Source organism: Solanum stenotomum, chromosome 9 (genome assembly GCF_019186545.1).
Source record: "Solanum stenotomum isolate F172 chromosome 9, ASM1918654v1, whole genome shotgun sequence".
In the NCBI taxonomy this organism is placed as follows: Eukaryota; Viridiplantae; Streptophyta; class Magnoliopsida; order Solanales; family Solanaceae; genus Solanum; species Solanum stenotomum.
The window spans coordinates 41230532-41237363 of NC_064290.1; the positions used below are offsets into that span (position 1 = coordinate 41230532).

Consider the following 6832-nt stretch of genomic DNA (forward strand, 5'->3'; position numbering starts at 1 on the left):
CGAAGAATACAAAAACTTGGCCTGCTTTCAATGATATATATATATAAATAGGATAAGGCATAATTATCCTTCTAGACTACGACCGAAATTTTAAAGACATATCTTAACTAAACTAAGTTCTATTACCCTTGACTCATTTATTTATTTATTTTGTAATTTTATACACTTTTGGCTTACATGGCACACTCCGTGACTCCATGTAGTTGAGGCGCGTGGAATATGTTTGGATGTCATGTAAGCCAAAAAGGTGTACAAAATTTTTTTAAAATGTGTTCGAGGTAATAGAAAGTTAAGATGTGTCTCTGATCAGATTTCAGTCATAGGCTAGGGGTTACTTATGCTTTATCCCTATAAAAAAAAGGATAAATCTAGAACTACTGCCAGTATAAACTGCAACTATGGCATGTTAAGCAAGTGATAACATTTCATGTACTAGTTTACTCTGTATGAAATGGGAGGCAAATATGGTCTTTTCCAATATGCAGATGGAATAGACAAGTTGTTAATGTTACTTGGCTTACTAGGATCCATTGGAGATGGGCTGATGACTCCTCTCAACATGATTATCCTTAGTAGCCTCATTGATGATTTTGGAACTGCTGATGATTCATTCTCTAATAAAATTGTTGACGAGGTATATATGCATGAATCTATAACAAGTTTTATCATTTTTATAAGTCATAGAATGTGTTATCCTGATCAATTGAGCCTAGCTAGTCTCCTTGCATCTATATTTCACATGAATCGATGCAACGTTTTCTTGATCTCATTGTTTCTAATCAGGCCATCCTTCTTGGTAGTGTTGTTTACACACACGTTGACATAGTTGAAGAGTCCATGCAGCATAGAGCTGAGATAGCCTAATTTATTTATTACAAGAAAAATCATTGTGCTCAACACACACACCAGGTTTAATTTACAACATTATTGTTGATATCTTATCAAGATTTGTTATCTTTCTCTCAACAGTATGCATTAAAGCTACTCTATGTTGCCGTTGGAGTTGGAGTATCCGCTTTCATTGGTTTGTCCCTTTACCCTTTCTAATAGTTATTAAATTTTGGACATTAGAGTTATTTCACTTCTCCTGAAAAGTTCGTCCTTCTTTTTGTTATATTGAATTCTAATTCCTTAATTGGAAGGGTATAAATTGGGAAAATGAGAGAATACTATCTACTTACCATAAACATTTCTTTTTTTGGGTTCTATAGAGGGATTTTGTTGGACAAGAACTGCAGAGAGACAAACATCCAGAATCAGGAAGGAATATTTGAAATCAGTACTAAGGCAAGAAGTTGGTTTCTTTGAAAAACAAGATGCTTCATCCTCTACCTTTCAAGTAATATCAACCATTTCTACTGACACTCATATAATCCAAGATGTCAATGCAGAGAAGGTATTATCTATCAAGTTACTGATAGTATGTTTTCATTTGTCATCTAATTTATCACCAATATGATTTACATTTATAAGTTTCCGCATGATGTCCTAATTACTTTCGAACCTAACAGTAAGTATACTTTTCAAACGGTTCTTTTTACATTTGTATACATAGTTTGAGCCGAAAGAAACTAGTTCTTATGATGGAATCACAAAACTACCTATATCTGCATATGGATTAGAATATATTGTTTTCTTTCCTTTTTCATCTTTTTCTTCCTTGCTGCAGATTCCCACTTGCCTAGCTCACCTGTCAGCATTTGTTTGTAGCCTTTTTTCTTTCATGGAGACTAGCACTGGTGTCTTTCCCGTTCTCTCTTGGTTTCGTCATTCCAGGGGTAGCATTTGGAAGTTTGCTAATGAAACTGGCAATGAAGATGAAGCATACTTATGGGATAGCAGGGAGCATTGTAGAACAAGCAAGTTCATCAATCCGAACAGTTTATTCGTTTGTTGGGGAAAGTATAACAGTAAGAAGATACAGCTGTGGTCTTGAGGAAAGCATGAAGCTTGGCCTCAGACAAGGATTCACAAAAGGATTGCTCATCAGAAGCATGGGAACGGTTTATGTGGCTTGGAGTTTTGAATCTTGGGCAGGGAGTCTTCTTGTTGCAAACAGAGGAGAAAGCGGAGGCCGTGTTTTTATATCAGCTGTCTCTTTGTTTCTTGGAGGACTGTAAGACACTTAAATTTTTACCTTCTTATGAATGAACATGGTTAATGCTTACTAAAAAATGATTCAAATTACATGTACTGAGAGTGCAATGTGTTTTCTTTTGTGACGTTAGATCTTGTATGGCTGCACTTCCAAATCTCTCGATCATGATAGAGGTGATGGCAGCTGCCTCTAAAATTTTTGAGCTGATTAATCGAACAACTGAGATAGATTCTGAAGATACCAAAGGCAGAGTTTTAGCATTATGTAAGAGGAGATACTGAGTTTAAGGAGGTCACTTTCAGTTATTCATCAAGACCAAAAGTCCAAGTTCTCCAAAATATTTGTTTGAAAGTGAAATCAGGGAAGACTGTTGGTATTGTGGGAGGTAGTGGTTCTGGCAAGTCTACAATCATTTCTTTGCTCGAAAGGTTCTATGATCCAGTGAAAGGAGACATATTTCTTGATGGACACAAGATCAAAAGACTAAAGCTTCAATGGTTAAGATCTCAGATGGGGTTGGTAAATCAAGAGCCTGCTCTTTTGCCACATCCATAAAGGAAAATATCTTATTTGGAAATGAAGGAGCTTCGCTGGAAATGGTCGTTGAAGCTGCCAAGGCTTCAAATGCTCATGAATTCATAGTTAGTTTACCAAATGGATACAATACTCATGTAAGGCAAAAACTTATATATTTGCTATTATTTCTACTTATCTCTTTAAAGCTGGATACAATTTGGTTTTAATTGGATTTCAGGTAGGAAAACTTGGATTCCAATTGTCGGGTGGTCAGAAGCAAAGGATCGCTATAGCAAGGGCTTTAATTAAAGACCCTAGAATTCTTCTACTTGATGAAGCTACAAGTGCTTCGGATGCAGAATCTGAAAGACTAGTACAAGAGGCCATTCACCAAGTTTCACAGGACGAATAACTATTGTCATAGCACATCGCGTCTCTACAATCCGCGAAGTTGATAAGATAATAGTACTACAGTCGGGGATAATTGTTGAAAGAGGTTCTCATGATAAGCTGATGCAGATTAATGAAGGAGAAGGTGGAGTTTACTTTAACATGGTAAAGCTACAGCTATCCACATCTAGAAATACCACAGAAAGTCCATATCACTATAAGGAGGCAACAAGTTACCTAAGGAGGAAGGGCGACAATACTCCAAAATTTCCATTCTTTGCCAGATCAAGTTGGCAAAATAGCCCTGGCAACACCCCTTTTAGCCCAGCAATAAGCACAAGTTATGCTCCATCAATCCAAACATACTCTTTCTGCGATAGTGATTATGAGTACTCAGAGATGAGTAATTGCACTCATCGAAGACCTTCAACCTGGCGTTTGTTCCACATGAATGCGCCAGAGTGGAATAGAGCCTTGCTGGGATGTTGGTGCATTGCAACCGGCTTTTGCCTTTTGCTTGGGATCTGTTGTTTCGACGTATTTGATAAATGATAGCTCAAAACTTAAGTCAGAGGCCAAACTTTACAGCTTAATGTTTCTAACCATCGGTATCATCAGCTTCTTTGCAAATCTGATACAACATTACAATTTTGCTGTGATGGGAGAGCGATTAATAAAGAGATTGCGGGAAAAAATGCTCACTAGCTTGCTTACCTTTGAGGTTTGATGGTATGATCGAGATGAGAATACCAGTGCAGCTATTTGTTCAAGGCTTTCAACAGATGCTAACATGGTACGATCCCTTGTTGGAGATCGATATCCTTGCTTGTTCAGGTTCTTGTTAGTGCTTCCATAGCTTTTGGGCTCGGATTGATCATCTCCTGGAGGATTGCAATTGTACTAATTTCTGTACAACCTTTCACTATTACAAGCTTTTACTCAAGGAGTGTTGTGATGAAAAGAATGTCAGAAACGTCTCAAAAGGCGCAAAATGAAGGAACCAGCTAGCAAGTGAAGCAGTGATCAATCACAGAACTATCACAGCATTCTCTTCCCAGGATAAAATGTTAGTCCTTTATGCAGAAACACAAAAAGGCCCCAATAAGGAAAATGTTAAACAGTCATGGTTATCAGGCATTGTCTTATTTTTCTCTCTTTTCTTGACCGCAGCCTCCGTTTCATTGACATTTTGGTATGGTGGGAGACTGATGAAAAAAATTTAGTGAGTGCAAAACATCTATTTCAAGTTTATTTCATTTTGTTGAGCACTGGTAAAGACATAGCAGATGCTGGGAGTATGAGTTCTGATTTGGCTAGAGGTGGCAGTGCAATATCATCAGTGTTCAAAATCTTAGATATGAAAAGTGAGATTCCACCTGAGGATCCTCAAGGGATGCAGGTGAAAAATCCCATAAAAGGCAAGATAGAGCTTGAGCATGTGTACTTTTCTTATCCATCAAGGCCTGAACAAGTGATATTCCATGACATGAGCCTCAAAGTTGATGCTGGAAAGACGGTAGCACTTGTTGGCTCTAGTGGCTCAGGAAAATCCACCATTATTGGATTGATCGAAAGATTCTATGATCCAACAAAAGGATTAGTATTGATAGATGACAGAGATATCAAAATCTACAATCTGAGAAGCTTGAGATCACAAATGCTCTAGTCAGTCAAGAACCTACTCTCTTTGCTGATACAATTCGGCAAAATATCGTTTATGGCAAAGAGGAAGCTACAGATTTAGAAATCAAGAAAGCTGCAATTCTTGCTAATGCTCATGAGTTTATAAGGTATCAAGCTACAAAACTGAACTCTCCTTATTTGTTTCTGCTTGAGTAAATATTTCTCACAATTCAATAATTCTTCTTCTAACTTGTAGATTATGTTTACATATTAGAAGTATGGTCAAATACTTGAAGAGAAATAATTAATATGACCTTTAGTGGAACATTTCTTGTGAATGAATGCTTCAAATGGAGATAACTAGAAGGAAAAAAAGTTTACTTTATTACTGGACTAATAAGGATATAGAATACTCTATCAGTATAGTTTAGCCTAACAGGTTAGTTACAATTTTTACAAGGCTTCAAATTAGTGCTTATCATAAATTACACAGTCAATAGGTAGAACGCGATGAATAGACAAGCTGCTTTGTTAATAAGCTTGCAATCTTACAATGCAGTTCAATGAAAGATGGAAATGAAACTTATTGTGGAGATAGAGGAGTTCAACTTTCAGGAGGACAAAAGCAAAGGATAGCCCTTGCTCGAGCAATAGTTAGGAATCCAGCGATACTTCTCTTATATGAGGCAACTAGTGCACTTGACAGTGTCTCTGAGAATTTAGTGCAGGAAGCCTTGGAGAAGATCATGGTTGGTAGGACATGTGTAGTTGTAGCTCATCGTTTATCAACAATACGTAAGGCAGGCACCATAGTTGTGATAAATAATGGAAAGGTCGTAGAGCAGGGATCTCATCTGCAGCTACTTGACCTCGGGCATGATGGAGCTTATTTCTCCTTGATGAAGTTGCAACTTGGGCACACTCCTTAGCTTTACTTTAGAAACTATGGAAGAAGCTAACCATATAATGTTTCAAATTTTCCTTTCTGTTTATTTTGTTCACTAGAGTACTTTATCTTTTTTTATAAAGACATGTATAGAAGAGGAATCCCCAATGAAAGGTAAACTAGTTTGCCGGAAAAATCGTGTGGGCTCAAACTAAGTTAGATTTATAAAAATAGGATTAAAGGCAAATGAATTAGGTTCGATCAAGTTTTCTTTGTTTTTTGTCTTGGTCTACGGAAATAAAGGAAGTAAATAATATCTCTTTAGCAAAGAATAAGAAAGTTAAATATTAAAAGGCCAGAACTAGAACAAAAAGCAATTATATTAAAAGGCCAGAACTAGAACAAAAAGCAATTATATTCACTCTTGATCAATGTTACAAAATGTATATAGACATCATTTTAGCAGTATACATAGGCATATTTTTAGCTAGTAGATCTGTAGGAATCCCTCATAATTAGCTAGCAGATTTGTTGGAATCCCTCTTTATTTTCTTTCCTAAATTAGTACCTAGTATATTGTATTTTTATCTTGCTTACCTATTGGAATAAGACATCAACTTCTATTCGATTACCATTAGACATTGTGCACTATAGTAAGAGAAAAAATGAGATGCCCTACTTCTCCCATGCAAGGGTTTACTTATAGGGCAAAGTGTCACACCCCGATCCTAAACCTCGGACGTGACCGACACTCGATGTCATTGCTAGCCTGACGTACCCATAACTTGGCATTGGACATGAGCGTACATCTAGACGTGAGCAGTAGTTTGAAATCATTCGGAGAGTCAAGTGTTGTAAAAGAAAATAGTTAACATAAATAAGTCATAGAATTGAAATCACTAATAAGGGACACAAACCGTAGTTTTATTGAACCGAGTTTCCGTGTTCCAATTAGCATAAAATTCCCTAACTAAAGTCAAATTGCAATCACCCTGATCCTCAAACATAAACCGTAGCCCAAGAGCATTCACAGTATTATAAATTACCGAAAATTGAGATTGCAACCTTACCTCATTTACAAACTCGTCCCCAAGGTATTTGGCCTCTTTTTGGCATTCAAACCATTCATGCCCATATCGCTTCACAACTTTCTTGCCGAATTTTTGGAATGGTTTCGGCTACTTGAAGACCTGACCACCTCTCCCTTCCAAGTATGCTTTGAACCCGCACCTGCTTCCACATCCTTAGCTTTAGGGGCCATTAGAACTCACAAAAGGAGGAAAAGGAGAGAAAAAGAAAAATTTGAAGAAAGAGGGGGG

General features: G+C 37.0%; 1 pseudogene; it reads left to right on the plus strand.

Moving 5' to 3' along the window:
* The first annotated feature begins 451 nt into the window (after positions 1 to 451).
* On the plus strand, positions 452 to 5556 carry LOC125877049 (ABC transporter B family member 15-like; annotated as a pseudogene).
* Positions 5557 to 6832: the final 1276 nt, after the last annotated feature.